Source organism: Platalea leucorodia, assembly GCF_965183815.1.
Source record: "Platalea leucorodia genome assembly, chromosome: 5".
Taxonomy (NCBI): domain Eukaryota; kingdom Metazoa; phylum Chordata; class Aves; order Pelecaniformes; family Threskiornithidae; genus Platalea; species Platalea leucorodia.
Window position 1 is genome coordinate 50,744,571 of NC_138827.1, and position 19,740 is coordinate 50,764,310.

The 19,740-nt window shown below is 53.0% G+C and overlaps 1 long non-coding RNA gene across 2 annotated transcripts; it reads right to left on the reverse strand.

The window, feature by feature from the left end:
• Nucleotides 1–811: 811 nt before the first annotated feature.
• On the reverse strand, nt 812–17,543 carry LOC309591492. Of its 2 annotated transcripts, none has more exons than XR_014228365.1 (5): nt 17,412–17,543; nt 16,897–17,013; nt 15,769–15,854; nt 4,734–4,883; nt 812–3,870 (listed from the first exon to the last, which is right to left on the reverse strand). It is a non-coding gene; the product is annotated as an uncharacterized lncRNA (long non-coding RNA). The 2 variants fall into 2 exon arrangements; XR_014228366.1 differs by having other exon boundaries at nt 812–4,140.
• Between the last annotated feature and the right edge of the window lie 2,197 nt (nt 17,544–19,740).

The window sequence follows — 19,740 nt, forward strand, 5'->3', positions numbered from 1 at the left end:
CAGGGCTGCCCTGTAGGGAGGGACCCTCAGCCTACTGCTAAGCCCATCCGTATCCCTAACCTGAGCCTGAGTTGGGGAGGGAATGAAATCCCCCCTCTCTCTTTTCTTTGGACTTGGACAAAACTAGCCCATTTCCTACCACTGCAGCTCTTGCAACATCAGATATGAAATCCAGCTCTCGAGCTGTTAGTTTGGCTGATGTTTTCTACAGCGAGCTGTAGACCATGTCTCTATCCTATAGCATGATACCGTATAGGATATTCTGCATATTGTGCCTGCATCCTACTTCTCACTCAAGCCCGAGTCTGAGTGAGCTGGTGCCTGGGAGGACCAGTTTGCCCAGTGAATACCATAACCAGCCCAGGAGCAACCAGCACCTGCCCTCTCGCTGGCTCTGCACCCATGGGTGAACAGAGCAGTGAGTTTGCTGGATGAACCTCTATCCTGCCTATGATCAAGTCTACCAGAAGACTATGTCTGTCCTTCACCTGTCTGACACCAGCCATCCTCCCAGCTCTGCTTTCCAACCTGTCCTCGCTGGCGGGGTCCTGGTTGCTCTTCTGTTACCTTGCGAGGATCGTGCCATGGGTGTAATTCAGAAGAGCTGTAAGGGTTAAAGCTTGGGGCTTTGAATCTTCCGGTGTTCCTCCTCTGGCTGTGTGCTGGAGGTGTGCAGAGCCAGGAAGCGATGGTGGTGCTGGTTATCCATGCAAGATGTGTGCTTTTCAGGCCAGATATTCTATGTCCTGATACAATTCAGTGGAGTCAATGAGAAGGGCAGATGCTGAGAAACAGATGAGGGAAGCAGGGAACAGTAGAAAAAGACTCTGAAGTCTTTTTAAGAAATAAATAACACCTATTTAGTGACACAGCCCGCGCTGGTTCTGCCTGCCTCATCCCTGCGGAGGGAAGATCCTGCACAGCTGAGCTGGTGCCGCTCGCCCAGCAATGCCCTCGCCCCTCGGGAGCTGTAATTCGCGGTGTTTCCCGCGGGCAGCTGCAGCGCGGTCCCTGCCCAGCTCCGGCAGCTGTTGCAGGAGAGCTGCCACGGGACATCCCAAGCTGCTGCGTGCTCCCAGGGCCCGGCTTTCTTCACCCTACACAAACAGTTTGTGCAAGAAGCCCTGGGCTCAGCCTCTCCCTGGGGTGGAGCACCACCAGCACACACAGGGACATGCTGCCCTCGCCAGCCTCTCCCAGCCACCCCCCAAAGACTGGCACAACTTTGCCTGCCGTTCTCCGGGATGTTTGCAGTCCAAGCTCTGTTCCTCCAGTCTGCCCAACAGCTGCACATAGTGCCTGCCGGATCCCGCCTGCCTGCCCTTCGTTTGCAGCCTAGGGCACCAACTTGCAGCAGTCGCTGTTTTCTCCCCAGCCTTTTAGGGCCCCTGGAGCCAGGAGGATGTTTGTCCCATCACCCCTTCAGGCAATGACCAGGGGAGCCTGACATTCCTCTGAAGGTGGCTGCAAAACATTTGGATGTCAGGACAATCCCATCTGGCTGGTAATATTGCTGGCAGCAGTTTCCCCGCAAGACATATAAGCTGCATGGTTACCTGGCATCCTGCTTTCCACCCTTTGCAACAAGGCCACTACCTTCAGGCTCTCAATTTGTTGAGTTCCCACAAGAATTTGGTTGCATTAAGCCACTATGCACCTTCCTGGGCCAAGGCTTCAGCCAGATGCAAATCAGCAGAGCATCACTGCCATCGACTCGGCGGCGCTCCTCTGACTCTGTAGAAGAGCAGCCATCCATGAGCTGGCCTCTGCCTCTCATGGGGCATTGCTGCATCTCAGCACAACAGTGCATCCAAGTAGGCAATATGGGACACATTATCCTGCCTGCTCTGCTGGTCCCGGGTCCAAACACCCATCCCTTATATCAGGGATGGGCACTGGGATCATGGACATCCCTAATACCTCTGCACTTTTAAGCACACCTTGGCAAGCTTGTCATAAGGTGCTGCCCCATGAACATGCCAGAAAAGACCAAAATGTGTTTAATTATTATTTTGTGCCCACTAATGGTGTGGCTACTAAGCCCAAGGGACCTGCAAAAAGCCCTGATGCACGGAGGAGGCACAGGGACCGGCAGCTCCTCTGCAAGGCAGCTGAAGTCATAGAATCACAGAATCATTTAGGTTGGAAAAGACCTTTAAGATCATCGAGTCCAGCTATAAAGTCCTTCAGTTAAATCCTCTGAAACCCAGTATGTTCAGTGTTTTTATCCCTGCACCTACCCCAGCTGCTTCCCGGGGAGTTTCGGAGGGCAGCAGGCTGGAGCTCCACTGGCGGCCACTATCAGTCACCCCCCAGCGCCCCAGGACCGCTGGATTTACACCAGCCCAGCCTCCTGCTCTACAAACACAGCAGCTGCTGCAAGCACGGAGTCAGAGATGAGGAAAAACAGCAAAGAGGAGGGGAAAAAAAAAAAACCCCTCGGAGCAGGCAGGAAAGCCTGAAAAGATCTGGCTGGACCTGGGAAGGAAGAAGCCTGGCTTTCCTTGCTCTGCCCCCCCGCTTTCTCCTTTGTCCCACCCCCAAAAAACTCGCTGATCTGCCTGCGATTAAAAACAAGGCTTCCTTGAGCAGCAGTGAAATCTCATCTTATTTTTTTTTGGGGGGTAGGCTGCGTTCCTGGGAAAGGATGGGGGCTGCCTCCAAGCTCTGACCCACGCTTCCCCTCCGGCCCTGAATTAAAAAACAAGCGGCTCCGGAGGAAGAAGGGGAGAAGGAAAACATGCCGTTCCCTGTTCCCTGCAACTCTACCAGCTCCTGCCCCTCGCATCTCGGCAGCAGAGGCCCTGGCCTGTTGGCAGCGCGCGGATTGGCTGGGGTGGGTGGGAAAGGGAGCCCAGTTTGGTGTTACTGGGCAGACTTGGAGATTTTGGGGGGATGGAGGGTGGGGGTGACACATACACACACGCGCCTGCGTCGGGAGGGGAGCGTGCACAGGGCTTGTTTTGTGATGCTGGATTCCAGTTCGCCTCCGCCAGCGCGCCGGGACACGGCGTCAGCTGCTTTCTGTCTCACGCTGCTATTTGGGAGTCGGCGATAGGGAGGGACGGGGATGGCGGGGGGGTGGTCTCTGGCTCTGGGTTGATGCTGGGCTACGTGGTGCCCGCCTGAATGTCCCCATTGTGCTGCTGGGGAGGGAGCAGGAAGCGCTGGCATCGCCCCTCTGTGCGCCTTGGCACCTCCCTGGCACCCTGCCAGGACGGGGGGACCCCAGGAAAGGGGCTGTGCCCCCAGAGGGATATTTGGGGGAGGGAGAGGGAAATAGGAGGGGAAAAAGAAGAAAAAAAAAAAAAAGGAACAGGGTTTGGAAGTGTAAAATGTCACCGTGCAGAAAGGGGATTGAAAGGAAAGGGAAAAACACAATCAACCCCTTTGTCTGCTACGCTTCAGCATTTAAAATGGCATGTTTTTACAGAGAATCGTAAAAAAATCCCCCTGCCACTGCCCCCAAATGCTAATTTCATCCCAAAAGCCAGGTTTGCGCAGGTGCCTGGTCCTGCACAGGGCTAAACTGATGCCAGCAGGGAATGCATCGAGATGTTTCACCTGGGTACTCGTGGCCCCAAATGCCAGCGCCAACCGGTCCCTGGAGCCACCCCCGTACTTCACCGCTGGGGCTCTCCCCGTTTCCCAGTCCCAGCCACCCAAACTGCCCCCTCTCCCTCCCTGCCCGCAGGATGGGTGCCAGGCAGGGGCACTCTGGGCACCTACACCCATCCCGGCCACACGCGGGTGTAGCTGAGCTGAAAAGCCTGGGTTCACCTGGACAACATCTCCTCCATCACCAGCACGGGCTCAGAAACTCCAAAGCTGCTCAGCACTCCCACGCAGCTTGACAGCACAAAACTAAACCTGAAAGCAGGAGACAAAAACTTAAATGGCAGCAGGAAAGGATTTTTTTTTCTTCCTTAAAATGTGTGAAAGCCAATTGATTTCTCTAGGCCAGAGCCCAAGTGCAGAAGTAAAATCCTTTCCCAGCTCGCCGTGCCAGATGCCTGCTCCATCCTCCTGCACGAGGGTGTGGGGTACCTCCGGGCAAAGTCTGTGCCGCGCTGAAGGAAGGATGCAGGAGTCAACGTTCGGTGCATGGAACTGAGGGGGCTTTTGCCTCTCAAAAGTTACCTTAACAATTTTAGGAAAAGAAAAAAAAAAAAAAAGATATTTTGGAGTAACATTTTGAAGAGCATCTATGTGGCTTCAGGGCCCTGGTGCTGTGTCAAGGGGTAACACGGGCTGGCAGGACCCTCGTGCTGGCCTTCCAAGTGACAAGGTGTGGGGCTGGCACCCATTCAGCTTTTTTTATATCTTAATTTTGCTTGCTCATTAGCATGCAAACCAGAAAGTCCACCACCCCATCCTGAGCAGAGGAAATATAAATAGGTCCACGGATCTGGCACCATGGAAGCAAGCAGGACTCGCTCCATGCGAACAACAGGGGAACCCATCCTGGTTCCAGTTTCCTGACACTTATTATGTGATCTTTGCATTAATTAATGGGCTTTAACATTGGGAGGAGCAGACACTCATTCATTAGAGTAGCACCTGCAGTTACAGCACTGGTGGAGAACACCACACATGAAACAACATGCCCGCTTGTCCAGAGCCCAGCATATCACAGGCAAGCACACAGATAGCAACTTCCACCCAGGGGAGACCGACCAGGGCCCACCACATCCACCCGAGGGGGTATCACACCCTTCAAGGACTTCGCTTACCCATGCCACCGTTGTAAACACGCAGGGCCGCTGCAGGTCTACCTTGGCCACCCAGCAGAGTGAGGCACCTTCCTGGTGGCCATCAGAGAGAAGATGGGGTAGGTTACAGCAGCTTGGAGGCCAGCCTGGAAGATGCAGCCCTGGGCACCTCTGAAAGCCAAGCAAAGCCCAAGACAAAAGCATTTGGAGAGCCACGCTCATTAGAGAAGAGAGTGAGGTGTTTTCCACTTGTGTGATGTGAGCTTCTATTCATGGTTCCTCATTAGGACTCAAATGACCTGTGGACCTATCCCAACTTTTGGTTGGCAGTATCTGCGCTCCTATCAGCTTGCAATCTTCCACTGGACAGGTCACTCGAGGAAAAAAAAAAAAGCCCATGCAATTATAAACCACGTCCTTCCTTGTGTTTAACCTCAGCTCAGTGGACACTCTCCTAGAGTGACCCAAGACATTGACCTGGATCTTCTGCCCTCTTCCCATGCACTCCACAGTCTGGCCAAGGCCAATACCAAGGGATTTTAATTAAAACTTCTTTCCAGCCACAATGGTGGGCATTTTGTCTGTTAATTGCAGAACAGACAGCCTCTCAGCAAACCGAATGACTGTCCAGTTGGCCAGTGTACCCTTTCCAAGCCAAGAGTTGGGAACATTAGCACCAAACACAAGAACGGTCTTTCATAGTAAGGACATACACAAAACAAGAGGTGAGCGGTCATCATCATCATTAGGAGGCAAAAATGAGAAGAACATTTTCTTCTGCTGGGTAGGGGTGGAAACTGGGTTCAGAGCCTGTCTCTGCCATGCTGAAAAACCAAGATGGGAGAAGGAAAACCACATCTGACCCTCACACCTATTTCACCCTTGGAGCAACAAGGACAGTTGATTTGCTTTGCACTTGCTCCACTCTAACTTTTTCTAGGGAAAGAATGATCAGATTTGTACCCGCTGTTCCAGTGGAGGTCTTAGTGGCTCTTGCCCTGAGGGCTTTAAGGTCAACAGAGAGGCCTTGTCATCAGAGTCCTCTAAGGGTGCATCTGCCTTTTGCATGACAGCATTCAGGCAGTGGCTCAGAGGCACCATGTGAGATCACTGGACAGTCCAAAGCCCTTCTCTGTTACCTCCAGAAATTGTGAAGTCCTATCTTATCATATGTCGCTGCTCCTCAAGCTCAAAGACTATGCGTGTTATACTGCTGAGCTTCATATCATTGTTGTTGCTTCTGTCTTCCAGGTCATCCAACTCTCTTTTTATAATATCTATAACTTCCTGTACTGTTGATACCCCCCAGCTCTGCCTCTTTCACACATCTCAATGTTGCTCTTCTACTTTTTTGGGTCATTCACAGAAATATGAAACAAGACAGGCGCCCAGGCTGACATCTGGGTAGCTTCAGGGGAAACCTCCCCTTCTGCCTGACGCTTCCCCTTGTAACACCAGCCGTGGTCACCTTCATCCCACTCTCAAACCACATGCAGATCATTTTGTTCTTCAAAATCCATTGGAGATCTTGCAGCCTTCCCTGAAAGAGAAAAATTTGGCTTCTCCAGTGCAGTCCAACCATCCACAGCAAGGATGGGCATCCTCTGCATCAGAGGACGGGCTTTGGTGGGGATGTCAGAGATGAAAGGAAACCTTGCAGCTATGGCATTTCTCTCTCTGAAAACAACCCGAGGCACACACGTGGTAGACTTGGGCTGTGTTTGTTGACGCAGCACACAGCTCTTGCAGCGTGGAGCAGCGTGCAGAAAATCCACACCACCCTTGCCAGGAAAGAGCATAATGTTGCTCGCCACAACAGCCCACCTGGGCTGGACACCACCCAGCTGCCAAACCCACTTCCCTCAAGCTATCCCCTCATTAGGCTGATTATAATTACTTGCCAACCTAATTGCACCCTTTCCTTCAGGAGAAGCTCAGAGATCCTGCTCCTACAGAGCAGCAGAGATTTGGCAGCATCCTGGGAAGCTACAGATAATTAGAGGGATATTTTTATAACCTATACTGAATGCCTTAAATCAAGAGAGCGGATCTAGGCATGCAAAAAGCTGTGGTGTGTATCTAAAGCGTGCTGCTCATGCTCCTCGCGATTAAACATCACCATGAGCACAATTCACTTGGCAGACAGGAAAACCCCATCTTCTGCCTTCATGCTCTGCAAGGGCTATAGCTTCAAACATGACATAATTTCAAGGGTGTCCTGGTTGATTTGCTTGCTCAGAGCTTAAGCCTGGCTTTGCCTATAGCAGGTAGCACAGAAAAATGATGTGTTTTTTAGTGACAGCACAAAAAAATTCACCTTGAAGACAAAAAGACCCCTCCTCTCTATTTCTAAGCATGGCATATGCTTCAGGAAGCTATACCTTGGTCTTTCTGCCCTAAAATCATTGCCAGCTTTCCCCTAGTAAACAATATGAATGTATTTGTAATTGAAGGATGTTGACTGGAGGATGAAAACAAGCTGGTAAGGAAAGTTTTCACTTTCAAATGCTACAGCTTTGCTGTTTGGAAACTTTCTCTATTTCATGTTCTCCTTTCCAGCCAACTCACATTTTTGTTTCAATCTTTACAGCCTCAGCCAGGCACTTCTGTGCAGAGCTGTTGTTAGTGTGTCATGGATAGCAACACATACCTAAGGGAAGGAGTCAACGTTTGCTGGAAACGGGCCTGGCTGAACTCCCTTTCCCCCTCCCTAATCCAAACGGCCCCCAGCTTTGGAAAAGTTTGCCTCCAACTCTGAACTCGCTTGGCCCCAACTGCTATAAATAGTCGGAACAAAACCTCCTGGGCCAAATGCCCTGAGTGTTTAGAAAGCTTTGATCTTGCACTGCTTTTTGAGAGCTTGAGCCTTTTCAACTCGTGCAGCTTGAGCCCATATTGTAGCTCAAAGCAGGGCCAGGGAGACCCGACCGGCAGGCTAGGAAGCAGGAGGATGTCGAGCTCTGTGTGCACCCCAAGTGTGGACCTTCCTCGTCTCACCAGTGGTGAACCAGCATCAGTGCAAGACCAGAGGACGGGGCACCAAATCAGAGCCACAATACCTGCCTTGAGTCCATGGACCTTCCCGAAGAGAGCTGTCCTTTGGCCGGAGCCAGCAAGCAAACCCTCTTCGCTCCTGAACACCGCGTTTGCTTTCTGTCCCTGTTTTCCTGCGGGTTGAGGGTGCTTTGCTTCCCCCTCCCTCTGGGTGTGCCTGGCTCTTGTGCCTTGGCACCGCTCGCCTTGGCCAGAGACGGAAGTGGAAAGACACAAACATCAGGGGGAAAAGACAAAAAAAAAACCAACAGAAAAAGGGCTGCTCTTGCAGTATTTCCAACCCATCAAGCCCAGAGTGGGAATCCTATGAGAAAGCTGGCTCTCACAAAACCCCAAGCCAAGAGGTTTGGATAAGAGGCCCCAGGGTTTGCATCCTGCCCCACCAAGATCCCATTGGTTTTGGAGAAGCACAGCTCAGCTCTGCCAGCTGCTGGCACTTGCAGGGGTGCTCAGCACCCACAAAACGGCAGCCAGAGCAGGCACCTGGGCATGCTGCTCCTCAGGCCTCCCCTGCCTGAGGCTGGTGCAGCTGCATGGGGAAGCAGCCCGACATACTGCCCCAGCCTTCACTGACCCCAGCCCTCATACAGCTCCAGCCACCAGCTCGTTCTTCCCATCTGGGCACAAGAAAGGGACGCTGAAGGCCACCCCGGCCCGCCTTTCCAGGCTCAGCGCTGCAGTGGGCAGCACCTGCCTTTCCTACCTCTGTATTTCCAGTGGGTTTTTATGTGTGCAGCTCAGAGCCCCCCAGATCCCAGCCAGGAAAACAGCTTTCTGCCCAAGTGGCTTTTTCCCTGCCAAAGCTGTTTCTTTCAGGAACAGAAGTCAGCAATGCCATTGCATGCAGTGACACGATAATTCACTGGCACCACCTTGGAGGAGAGGGGATGTTGCCACCCATGACAGCCAGCAGGACAGACAACCAGGACAGGGGTACAGCACCAAACCACCCTCCCTTCATGTTGCTTTAGCAGCAATAGCATTTCCTACGGGTTTTGCTGCAGCCTCGCACTTGGCCAATGCTTTTCCCCAACCAAGTGACTTCAAGGTAGTTACAGGACACTTCACTCCAGAGCAAACCCCACTTGAAACTCTTGGAAGTGTTTTAAACCCCAGTTTGCTCCCTGCCTTCTCACCTTGCCCTGCACCAGGCTGGCAGTGGTAAAATCATGGCTCTGTGGAAATCCAGGGGAGCTGGCATGGGCTTGGGCTGGCAGGGGACCTGCCCCACAGCTGCATCTCTGGGGAGCCAGATTAGCTAATACTGCATTGGGAAAGGGCTGAGGTCAGCCCCATCGCCCTCTGTCACTGGCAGGCATGGGGGCAACAGAGCCTGGAAATTACTCCTTAGGGGAAGTTATAAATAAAGCAGCCCAGCTTTAAGGGAGCAGTGAACCCCATGCACAGAGCCCATTGCAGGGAGAGGACTGGTGTTCAACTGCCTCCTCGCCCCGCTGCATCCCACGGTGCATCAGACGGCGGTCAGTCCCACTGCCTGGGACTGCACCTTGTGGGGCAACTGGGTCATAGCAAAACCCTTTCAGGGGACTCCCAGCCCTGCTGGTGTCCACACGGCGTCCAGCCTGGAGTCACTTCTGGCGCACCCATCCTCAGCTCTCCGAAGCCATGGGACTGGCTGCCTGAGTCCTGCCAGGGAGCTCTGCCCCCTTTTTCCTGCTTGCTCCTCAGCAACATGATGGAGCAACCCTCACCCAGCCGCAAAAATGGCTGCAGTGCCCAGAAGCCCCCCTGGGTGGGCTCCCATAACCTCCCCACATCCCAGGCTGCAGCACCCTGGATGGGGTGGCTGGTCCCCAGGGACCACACCGGGGGACAGGCCGCCCTGTGGGGGGTTTGGCAGCACGCTGCCTCAGAGGCGAGGGCTGGCTCGGGGCTTTGTTTTATGTCCTGTTTATCCTGCCGAGAGAAACAGAGGAGTTCAGTGTGCAGGAATCTCGCGCCCTCGCCCCGCTCCCCCGCTGCATGAAAGCTGCTGAGCAAACAGGAGAAAATCAAAGGCGATCGCGCCCCGCTGGCAGCCCGCTGGGTTTCCGCACCGCCGGCCCTGCTGCCAGCTCTTACATAAGCTGCCGGCTTGGCCCGGTGCTGTGCTCGGGGCTTTCTTCTTGTAAACCAAGCAGCTGCCCCAGTGGAGCCTCTCTGGGACCCTACAGCTCAGCTGCCCCCTCCACTCATCGTGGAAGACCCCTCTCCTGCTTCCTTGCCAGCCTGTTGGTTTTTTTTCCCCCCGTCAAATAAGATAAGAGACCTGGGCAGCCCCTCGATACACAACCATGCTAGATTCAGCTGGTGGTTGGCATGGCAGGGCATGGGTGGTGGGTGACAGCCAAGCTGGGCTGTCCCCATGGCATTCCACAGTCCCCAGACTCAACCCAACACTGTAAGGCACCACCATCTCATCTCACCTCATCCCACGCTCTTCAAAACTCAGCACTGGGACATGTTACCTTCTCCTGCTGGAAAGAGGAGATGCTTTGGCCCAAATTTGAGCTCCATAACATCAGACCTCACTTCTCTCTGCTTGGCACCCAGAGCATCACAGGGACAGTCACAAGAGGTTCGACACTGGTGGCATGGGTGTGTGTCCTCTACACCAAGCACAGCCTGAAGCACCAGGTCAAACTGTCCCTGCTTTCTGTAAGGGCATCTTGATCCTGTCATCTTTTGCTGTCAAGCAGTCCCCAGGTGTAAGGGCGTCCCCAAACACATGCCCTACATGGCTTATGAAGACTCATTTCCCCATCTCTCCTGGGCCTGACCTCTCAGCAGAACAGGAATGAAAACCCTGTGGACATAAAAACACCCAGGAAAGAATATTAAATCCACCATCAGGCATGACCTCACCTTCCCCTCCAACACAAGGTTATTCTCTGATTTGGCAAGGTGACAGCTGCCAAAGCAGGAAAAAGAAGAATGATGTCACCTTACCTTCTCTTTTCATCCCTACTCCTTTTTTTTCCTCTCTTTGCATGCCTTTCACCATGGGAAAAGGAAGAAAGCAGTTTCATGCTTTGAGAGGTCACTGAGAGCCAGTGTGCGACCAGAGGCGGCTCCATGCCCCCACCCACCCATCCAGACACACCAGTCCCCCTGCCCTGTGGGGTACCCCGCAAAAGGCTCCCCAGACCATTGCTTTAGCAGCTCCATCCAACACCACCTAGACCTGCCAGCCATCAGTCTTTGGCAACACGCTATCATCCTCTATCATGTAAAAGTATTCTTACTTCCTACGTTTTTTTTTCAAAAACTGTTTAATAATTTATGATTAAAAACAATTGAAAAACAGTATCAAAATGCCAGTTTCCTGGGTTTCACCATCACACAAACCTCTGTGCTAACAGCACGGCAGCCCTCAGTAGGGAACTCCTTACTTTCCAGCATGCACAGCATAGGGATCAAATCAAATTAACTCATACTTGGACCTGCGGCAGGATCAGGCAAATCCTGGCTCGGCTATCTCTCTTTAGACTACATCTTGCTAACAGAAGGGCTGGAAACAATTTGGCTTTAATTGCTTTTTAAAATGCAGCCAGCAGATGGTTTGGTAACCCGAATTCATGACTTTCCAGAGCTCCAGGCTGCTGGCTTGGAAATCAAACCCAAGAACGACCCAGGTAGTGAGGGACCCATCCTGCCTGCTTTACCAAAGTGCTGGCCATGATGCCCAAGACAGGACTACCCAGGCTGGCCAAGACGGACACCTCAAGGCTGCCAGGCCATCAGCTTTCTTTGTTACATGTCCTGTCTGCAATCCCCAGCCACCAGCAGAAAGATGTCTCCATTTCTGGCTCTTGGTCTCAGCTCAAAAACTAGCCAAGTGGCACTTGGGCAGCCCAGGGCTGGCAGGGACATTAGGCAGGCTGGTCTCTAGTCCCAAGTGGTATTTTTGGTTGAAGGGACTCTAGGCAACGGGCTGGCTGCTCCTGAAGAGCACTCTCTCATTTGCAAATGCACCACAGCTTGCGGTGTCAGCACCACCATGCTCAGAAACACCCTGGTAAGCCTGGAGAGCCCGTGAGTGTAGAGCATGGTCTGCAGCTTCCCTGGAGAGCAGGGCATGGTCTCTCCAGGGCACAGGGCAGGCATATGCCCTGCCCACACATGCCTTTGCCACCTGGTCCTTGGTGGCTACTCCCATGGAACCATGCCGAAGAGCCTCCTAGCTGCTCCTGAAATACTCATGGGTTAGGCAAGCAGAGTCCTTTTCTTGCTGGCTCTCACCCTCACCTGCTGTGTGACTTCCCACTAGTCTCTTCACCTCTCCTTCTCCATGGCAGTCACAGGATTGCTGGGCCAGCGTCCACAATGTCTCTGTGCCCATCAGACTGGGAACAGGGACTGACAGGGCTACACACTGGTTGCAGACTTGTGTGCTACAGCAGGGTTTTAATACATCCAGGCTGACTCTCCTGACCTGAGTGGTTTATTCTTCATGTGTAGTCCCTACCTCTCTACCAACACCTATGGGCCCAGCATCCCACGGTACCCAGCTGCAGAGCTCTGCCTCAAAACCGGCCACATCACAGTGTGGAGGAGTTAAGGCCGTTCCGAGAACCTCACAAATGTCTTGTGAAGCAGGCTTGTTTTTCTGTTACAAAGTAATTTGAAATTCTTGGAAGGCAATCAGGAAAGTACAAAGTATTCCAGCTCAGGACAGCCTGGGACTCATTCCTTAGAGGCACAATGGTTGTTTACTCAATCCCTCATACATTAATATCTAAAAATTCATGAGTTCAATTGTAAACAAGAAGTAGTGGCTTTACAGTGTTGTCTGTTTAACAATAGTGGTTCCAGCCTGAATGCTGATTTTGTTATCTGTCTTCTAATCTTGCTATCAGAGGGTCAAGATCTTGCAAAATTATGGGAAATATTTCAAGCCCATTTATTTCTGGTTTTGAAATGCATCCCTCTGAAACCCAAGGCCAAAGAAAGACTATTTCATAGAATCATAGAATCATCAAACCAACATCGAAGAGTACAGGCAGGGAGAAGAGCTGTTTGTGCCAGCACTGTCCTCTGGCTCAAGAACAAATCAGGAAAAAGCCGGCCACAGATACATTTCTGCTAGAAATTTGTAGATGATTCCTAACAACCGAGAGGGAAGGTCCCCAAGGCAGTCTCCTAAGAGGACCAGTGGACACAAAATAAACCAAACCCAACCTGTTTCCAAGACAAAGCACAACTGCTTTCTGGAATCACTTGTACCAGTGGGTTGCCTGTGGTGAGCAGCAGTCTCATCTGCATTCATCAGCCCAAGGACTCTAAGCCCAACAGTCCAGGACTCTTCCCAACAATTCATCTGAGGAAAGCCTCTGAAACTGCATCCTGACAGCAAGCTCGTGAGCCCAGCTCCCTCTCCCAGAAGGAGCTGGGGGGGGGGGGGGGGTTAGGGTGGAGAGCCTGCAGGATGAACGTGGTCCAGAGCTCGTTGGAGCTCACCTCCCCTTCCATCTTTGCTGACTGGCACTGCCACAGGCCCTTCTTATGTCAGGTCTGTGCAGCCTCAAGCTCCCCATCTAGTCCCACTTACAGACCTCTTTCCCTTTTGGGTCTGATGCTTGCCAGAGGGAGTGAGCTGAAACTGTGGCTGTGGGCTCCAGGAGGTTCACCAGGACATTCATGGCAAGGCTGGTGGCATTTCCTGGCTCCTTTACAGTCCTACATAAACACACTGCTGTTTCAGGCATTATCATGCCAGGGAACGTGGTTTTAGCCCAGCTTTCTTGTCTCTCCTCCTGAGCAACAGCTACTTGTTTAGGTAGCCTAAACGATGAGATCCACCCCTCTTGCTCGCAGAGTCAGAGCAGATCAGTCAGCTCCACCCCAATGCTTTCTCGCACTTGTGCAGGGCTCAGACAGCTCCACACAAGCCCTTGCTCCAAGTGGGTGAGGTGAAACAAGTCAGAGAGTACTTTTATAGGCAATTAGGGCTGTGTGTGAAACCCCAGTTGCTTCTTCTGGGGACAGAGCCTCAGGCTGTGAAGCAGCAGACTCCATGCTAATCTAAAGGAAGCAGTGCAAGAGGAGGAGGGAGCTTCCTTGAGCAGGAGGTTCATGGATCTTTATCTTTGCTGCTGTCAAAGGGCAACAGCTGAGATTGCAGTGTCTTGGAAAGCCTCTATGCAAGCTATCTCCGGAGGACATCAACAAGTCTGGAAAATCACCTTCACTCTCTTGATAAAGGTTTCAGTGAACAAATGAACTCCAAGGCAGGTTCCCAGGGAGCAATCACCTCTACTGGCTAGAAATACATCAGCTCACATTTGAGTGAAGCTTTGGCTTGCTTGAGCCACAGATACTGCCCGGAGATGCACAAGCCTGCTCGGCTGTTGGGGTTAACCACTGTTTCAGCTGTAACTTCTGCCCTGCAGAAACCAGCCAGACAGGTGGGGTTTATGCGGTGGTCATCCAAGTGCTGCCAAATCACTATCGAAAGGAAAGAGCTCTCAGACAAGCCCAGATTTCAGCCAGTGAAGGAACTGGAGAGGAAACACTCCACGATTCAAACACTCTCCCTTCCTGCCCCATGAAAGCCAGTAGGACATGCCATCTGAGAAAGTCCATGACCCTTTGATCTCTACTGCTGCCTCTTCAGCTGAAGAGACCTCCACTGAGGAGAAGTCACTACTGCATCAAAACCTGCAGTGCTACAGCAATGCAAGAGGTAGCATCTGGCTCCCTGTTCACTCCAGCGAGCAGCTACTTCTGTGGGCATCATGGGAACATCCCTTTTGGGACACTTATATCTCTGTGTTTGCACACAAATATTCTCACTGGAAGAGCCCAAAGCCCGTCTCCAAACACTGGCCCCCAGCCCACCTCACCAAGGAGAACATGATCCGGCTCGGACCATGCTGATGCCACTCAGGCTGACAAATATCATGTTCTGATGAAAAAAAAAAAATCCATCAGACTCCCTCAGGCTATGGTGAGAAAGTCTCCTTCCGCTCCCTGCATGGGCTGGGGGTACCATCCTGTACACTGTGGGCAGGGTGGGAGCTCTTCCCTGACCGCCCGCAGTGACTGCAGTGAAGCACAAAGCCAAACTGCTTTTACAGCTTTGCCTGCCCAGATCCTCGGCTCTCGCCCATCCTGCCGGTTGGCCAGTTTGCCCCAGAAGGCAGCTCCGTGTTTGTCTTGGATGACCTCCTGCCAGACCAGAGCTTTCCACTGCGCGGCTCTTCTGCGCGGCCGGAGAGCGGATTTCCTGCCGTTTGATCTAAATTTGCCCGGCGTTTCACCGAATGCCTCCTGGTTTCCTTCATCAGCCCTGATCTTTCCATCGGGGAGGCGGCTCCCCAGCCCGGGGCTCTTTGGCAGGGAGCTGGGAGAGAGGCCTGGTGGTCAGAGCACAATCACTGCTGGTCCATGCCTCCTCTGGCCCTGGAGCTGGAGGGGTGAAGAGGATTTTCCCTCCCTTCCCAGGCGGATCAAGCATGGACATGCAGTGCCCTCTGCCGATCCAGCCACCGAGGGAGATGCAGGAAAGAGCAGCATGCAGGGTTCAGAGGCTTTGCAAACCTCTGAATGAGCAGCCAAGCCTCCCTGCCAGCTCTTTGCAGGCAAGGCAGAGAAAGGACCTTTTTCTCTACTGATAAACTGCCATTAATCACAGGTCTTGGAACAGCTGTTTGAGAAGCCAATCTGTTAGAAGAGCCCCAGGTGGTCCCATCAGCCAACTTCACACTTGCATGTTATAGCTACCTAAAGAAACCAGGACATCTTCACTACGCTCTGCAGTCCCACCCACCAGGCTTTGTTCTCCATGCAATGGGGAGGGGGACCGCCTAGCAAGACAGGCAGAGCATTAAGGGACAAGGAGCCAGCATGGGGGACAAGATAATGTTCCCTTTCCCCTCGACCAGAGGCTCTCTTTCCCAAGAGAAATGTGCTGCTTTATCTTGAAATAGTGGAGGGAAGCAGCCACATGGGGAGGATAGGCTGGTGGTCCAAACCGTCTCAGGGAGCAGAAGAGCCTTACCAGGAACTGCATGGATCAGGTGTGAAGCAGAGACATCATCCATACCAGGACCTCAGTGAATTACTGCTCTTGCTACAGAAGCCTTTCTGGGAACACAAAGATAGACGTTAATTAATCAAAGGCCCAGAAAGGACCCTTGCGATGTTCCTGCTCGCAGGACTGTAGGCAAGGTTAGCTGTAGCCCAGCATTGTTAGCTGCAAGTCCGCTACCAGTGGACTTAGCGGCTGTGACAAGCGTTAGGTGGGCGAGTGCCTCTCCCGAGCTCTTCTGAACCAGCCAGGGGAACTGCAGAGCAAGGGCAGCTTCCTGCTCCAGGCTTGGGCAGAAAGAGCATCCCAACTGGTTTGGCTGGAGTTGGTAGAGCCCTACTGATGCCCTGCAAGTGTGATGGACCTGGGCTGCTCGAGCACAGAGGAAGCCGAGAGGTTGGCACAGCCCCCAGACCACCCTGGATCCCCACCATTGCAGCAGAGCAAACCTGGAGTTGCTCCTGAAGCAACGCCCAGCCATGGGGCTGGCAGGACACCCACAGCTCAGAGCTGCTCACATTGGAAGAAACCACTTTGTTTTTCTGTTCCTCCACCCTTTCAAACCCTCTCATTTGAAGGTGAAGAATCTCAAGTGAGGTTTAAAGGCCACAATACAGACAGCAAAGTCCTCTCCTAGTTAATAAGATTCACTTTAAGAGATAAGGCCTATTGGCATCTGGAGAATGATAGAGGTTTATAACGCTGGCAGCAATCTGACCCCCAGCAGGTTTACGTGGCACAGGCAATGTCCAGCTAGATAGTCGTCTCCTGGTCCTGGACTGAAATTGCTTCTTCCCCTGAATGCAAAGACTGCATATTCCTTATCTCTGCTGCAGGGTAAGGTCACCACTAACATGCAATGCATTCAAGTTTTGATCGCTTTCCCCTCTCCATTAATTTTTCCAGGACTTCTAGGTGATCAGGACACAAAGCAAGTGGAGAAGGATCTGGCTCAGTTTTGCACTTGATTCCAAGGCAGGGTTTCCTTCCTCCTCATTTCTAGCCACGGCTTTTCTAGCACTGCCAGTCCCCTTCTCTGGGTACCCACACCCACTCTCTGCCATTGGTCCCCACTTCTTATATACCACACTTACTTACCATCCTCTTGGACAGAGAAGACCTCTGCGCCTTCACACTGTGCCTCGGTCTCCTTGGTGCTCCTCCAGCTGAGACAAGCATCTCAGCTAAGGGCTAACATGAAAAGTCAAATCTTTCCTGTAAACCAAAGCATAATTTCAGAGGGAAGTAGCACATGAAACCACACACAGCATCAACGCAAAGCCCAGCTTGAAAACCTCAGTGCCTCTCTCAGGACCTCTCATTCAGCCTGATCTCTCCCTCATGAACACCATGTGTGATGTTTCATGGATGTATCAGCCCAAGACACTCCTCCTTCCCCCAAAACGCAGCCACTGCTGCAGCGAAGCCGGGCCGCTGTCTAATGGCTGACAACAATGCCATGCTTTAGGTAAATGCAAAAAGAAAACAGAGCCACACAAATTCTCCTAAGAGGAAGAAATTAGGCTCAGGCCACACAGACCTGATGTCTTCTGACATAAAGTCTTAATTTTTTTAAGGAGCATCTCAAACCCAGCACCTTCCAGGGTACTCACATCCTTTAGTACGGAGCCAGGGATACAGCTGAGGGTTGGTGACAGGGGCACCATGAGGACCCATCCCTGTTTCCATAACCCGCATATCCTTTTGCCAAACCCCACCTCTGGCCCCGGTGTGCTGAGAGTGCACAGCTGGTATCTCTGTATTGCGCCTAATCAGGAGATACCCAGCCAGGACAACCGCCACCCCTCTGCGCACAGTATCTTCTTGTTATCTCACACCCGCTGTAAAGTGCTGGCACAAGAAATGCTGAATCAGGAGTGCTCAGCTGGAAGAAATTAATTTGTTTTTTAGCACCAGCATGGCCCTGTGCCAATTCAAAGCATTCCTGCTCGGGGAGTGGAGGATGGCCCCGGTAAGTGCAGTTCAGTGCCCCGCTCCCCGTGGAATAGCTTGGTCCCAAACCAAGACGACACGTGCTGGAGCCAGGCAATGGGGAGACCAGGGGGGCCTTCTGACAACTCAGAATTATTTCTTAGTACCTTCTGTCCTCTCCTTCACATGCCTGTGATGAGGTGCCTTGGCTGCTGATGTGACTTGCAGTGGCAGCACCCAGGAGCTCCCACCTGCACCCAGGGCCGATGCCAGCCCTGTTTTCTGTACCACTGATGCAGTCACCAGCATGTCGTTAGCCAGGGGGAGTCAGCAAAACCCACGGCCACTCCTCAGGAGCAGGCAAACAGCTCCCATTTCCCTGAGCTCAGCAGCCCTGCCTGATAAAGTATGAGATGGAGCGGCTCAGAGAAAAGAAGAAGAAAACACTTTCAGCACTGGCTCTCCTCCCATCAGATACAGAGTGCACAGCCACGCAAAGTCCCTGAGGTATGGCTCTGGGATGGCCTCGTGGCCCCGGGATGTGACCAAGCCAGGCAGTGACTGCTACAGGGAACAGCCCAGCTTTCCATCCCGCCAGGGCTCTGTGGGGCACAGGAGCGGTCCCTGAGCACAGGGAGGAGATGCGGCCATCCGAGCCCCACAGCCTGCTGCACCCAGAAAATACCCGCTGGCACCAGGGTGAGTCAGGGAGAGGAGGCATGACACCCTGCTGAAGCTTGTGTCCCAGCCACACCAAACCTTTACCAGGCTCAGCTGGGGGAGCAGCTTCACCCCACTGCTAAAAATGACAGCCAACCAGCTCCATAGCATCTCCAGTACCCATTCACAGGCACGCTCCCTGCCTCAGTTTCCCCAGCTGCCAAAATCATACCCCCGCAAGGCCTGGCAAGAGCCAGCCCGGGCTATTTTACATCTTGGGGCTACTCCAACTGTGACCAGCCCGGTGTGGGCAGCCCCACAGCAGCCTCTGCCAGGCAGGACGGGAGGGCAGCAGGCAGAAAGGGGTGCCCCTTCCTTCCCCCTTGCTCTCTTCTCCCGCCTGGGTGGCCACAGGGAGCCAAGCTAGCCCAGGGCCAAGGAGCATCTCTACCAGGCACCCAACGCTGCTTGAAACTCTCTGGCTTCTACAAAAGAAGCTGGACCCACTGCCGAGGGGGTCACTTTGTCCCCTGTCCCCAAGCTGCCAGCTCAGCAATAATCTACCTGCATCCCTGCCTGCCCGCCTCCCTGCCTGCGGCTCTTGCAGGGCGACATTGCCATCTGCTGCCTGCTGCTCGGCAGGACACGCCAGCCTGCCTCTGCCACCCAGGCCTGGCCCTCCTGCATCCCAGCTTGCAGGGGACAGTCCTTGCGGGCACCCTCCAGCACCCAGTGCCATAGGCGCTGGGGCAGCACCCACGCCACCATCTCCACGCAGAGCCGCCTTTCACGGATGCCCCACTGGCACCAAACCCTGTGGGCAGCACAGATCTCACAGCTCCAGCCCAGCAGCAAGGAGCGCAAGGCAGCTGTGCTTCAGTCCCATCGAGCACCTCCAGGTCTACCCTACTCAAGGGCTGTGTACGCAGCTGGTACGCTCCTTTGCAGCTAATGAACATGCAACCGCCCAGCAGCATGGGGACAGCACAGCAGTGTCCCAAACCAGGGCCGTGTCCTTTGCCAACAGTCTAGCTTTACAAGCACCCAGCCAGCCTTACCACACACTCTCTTGGCGGATTCGTCAAAAACCTGCCATGCTAGTGCATTTTAGGGGAAAGATAAGCTACTCCCTCAAGCTTCTTGGCATATTCAAAACTGGCAACTAAGTTTTTACACTTAAAAGCAAAAATATAGCATCTTGGAAGCCAAGTGACAGCAGTGTCAGCACTCCTGACACCCTGTGGGTACTGAACATGTCAGCAGCTCCAGCCTGAGGTGGCTGCACAGCAGTCAGCGATGAGATGTGACTGTAGAGCCTGCTGATTTACAATAAATGACTTGCAAAATACC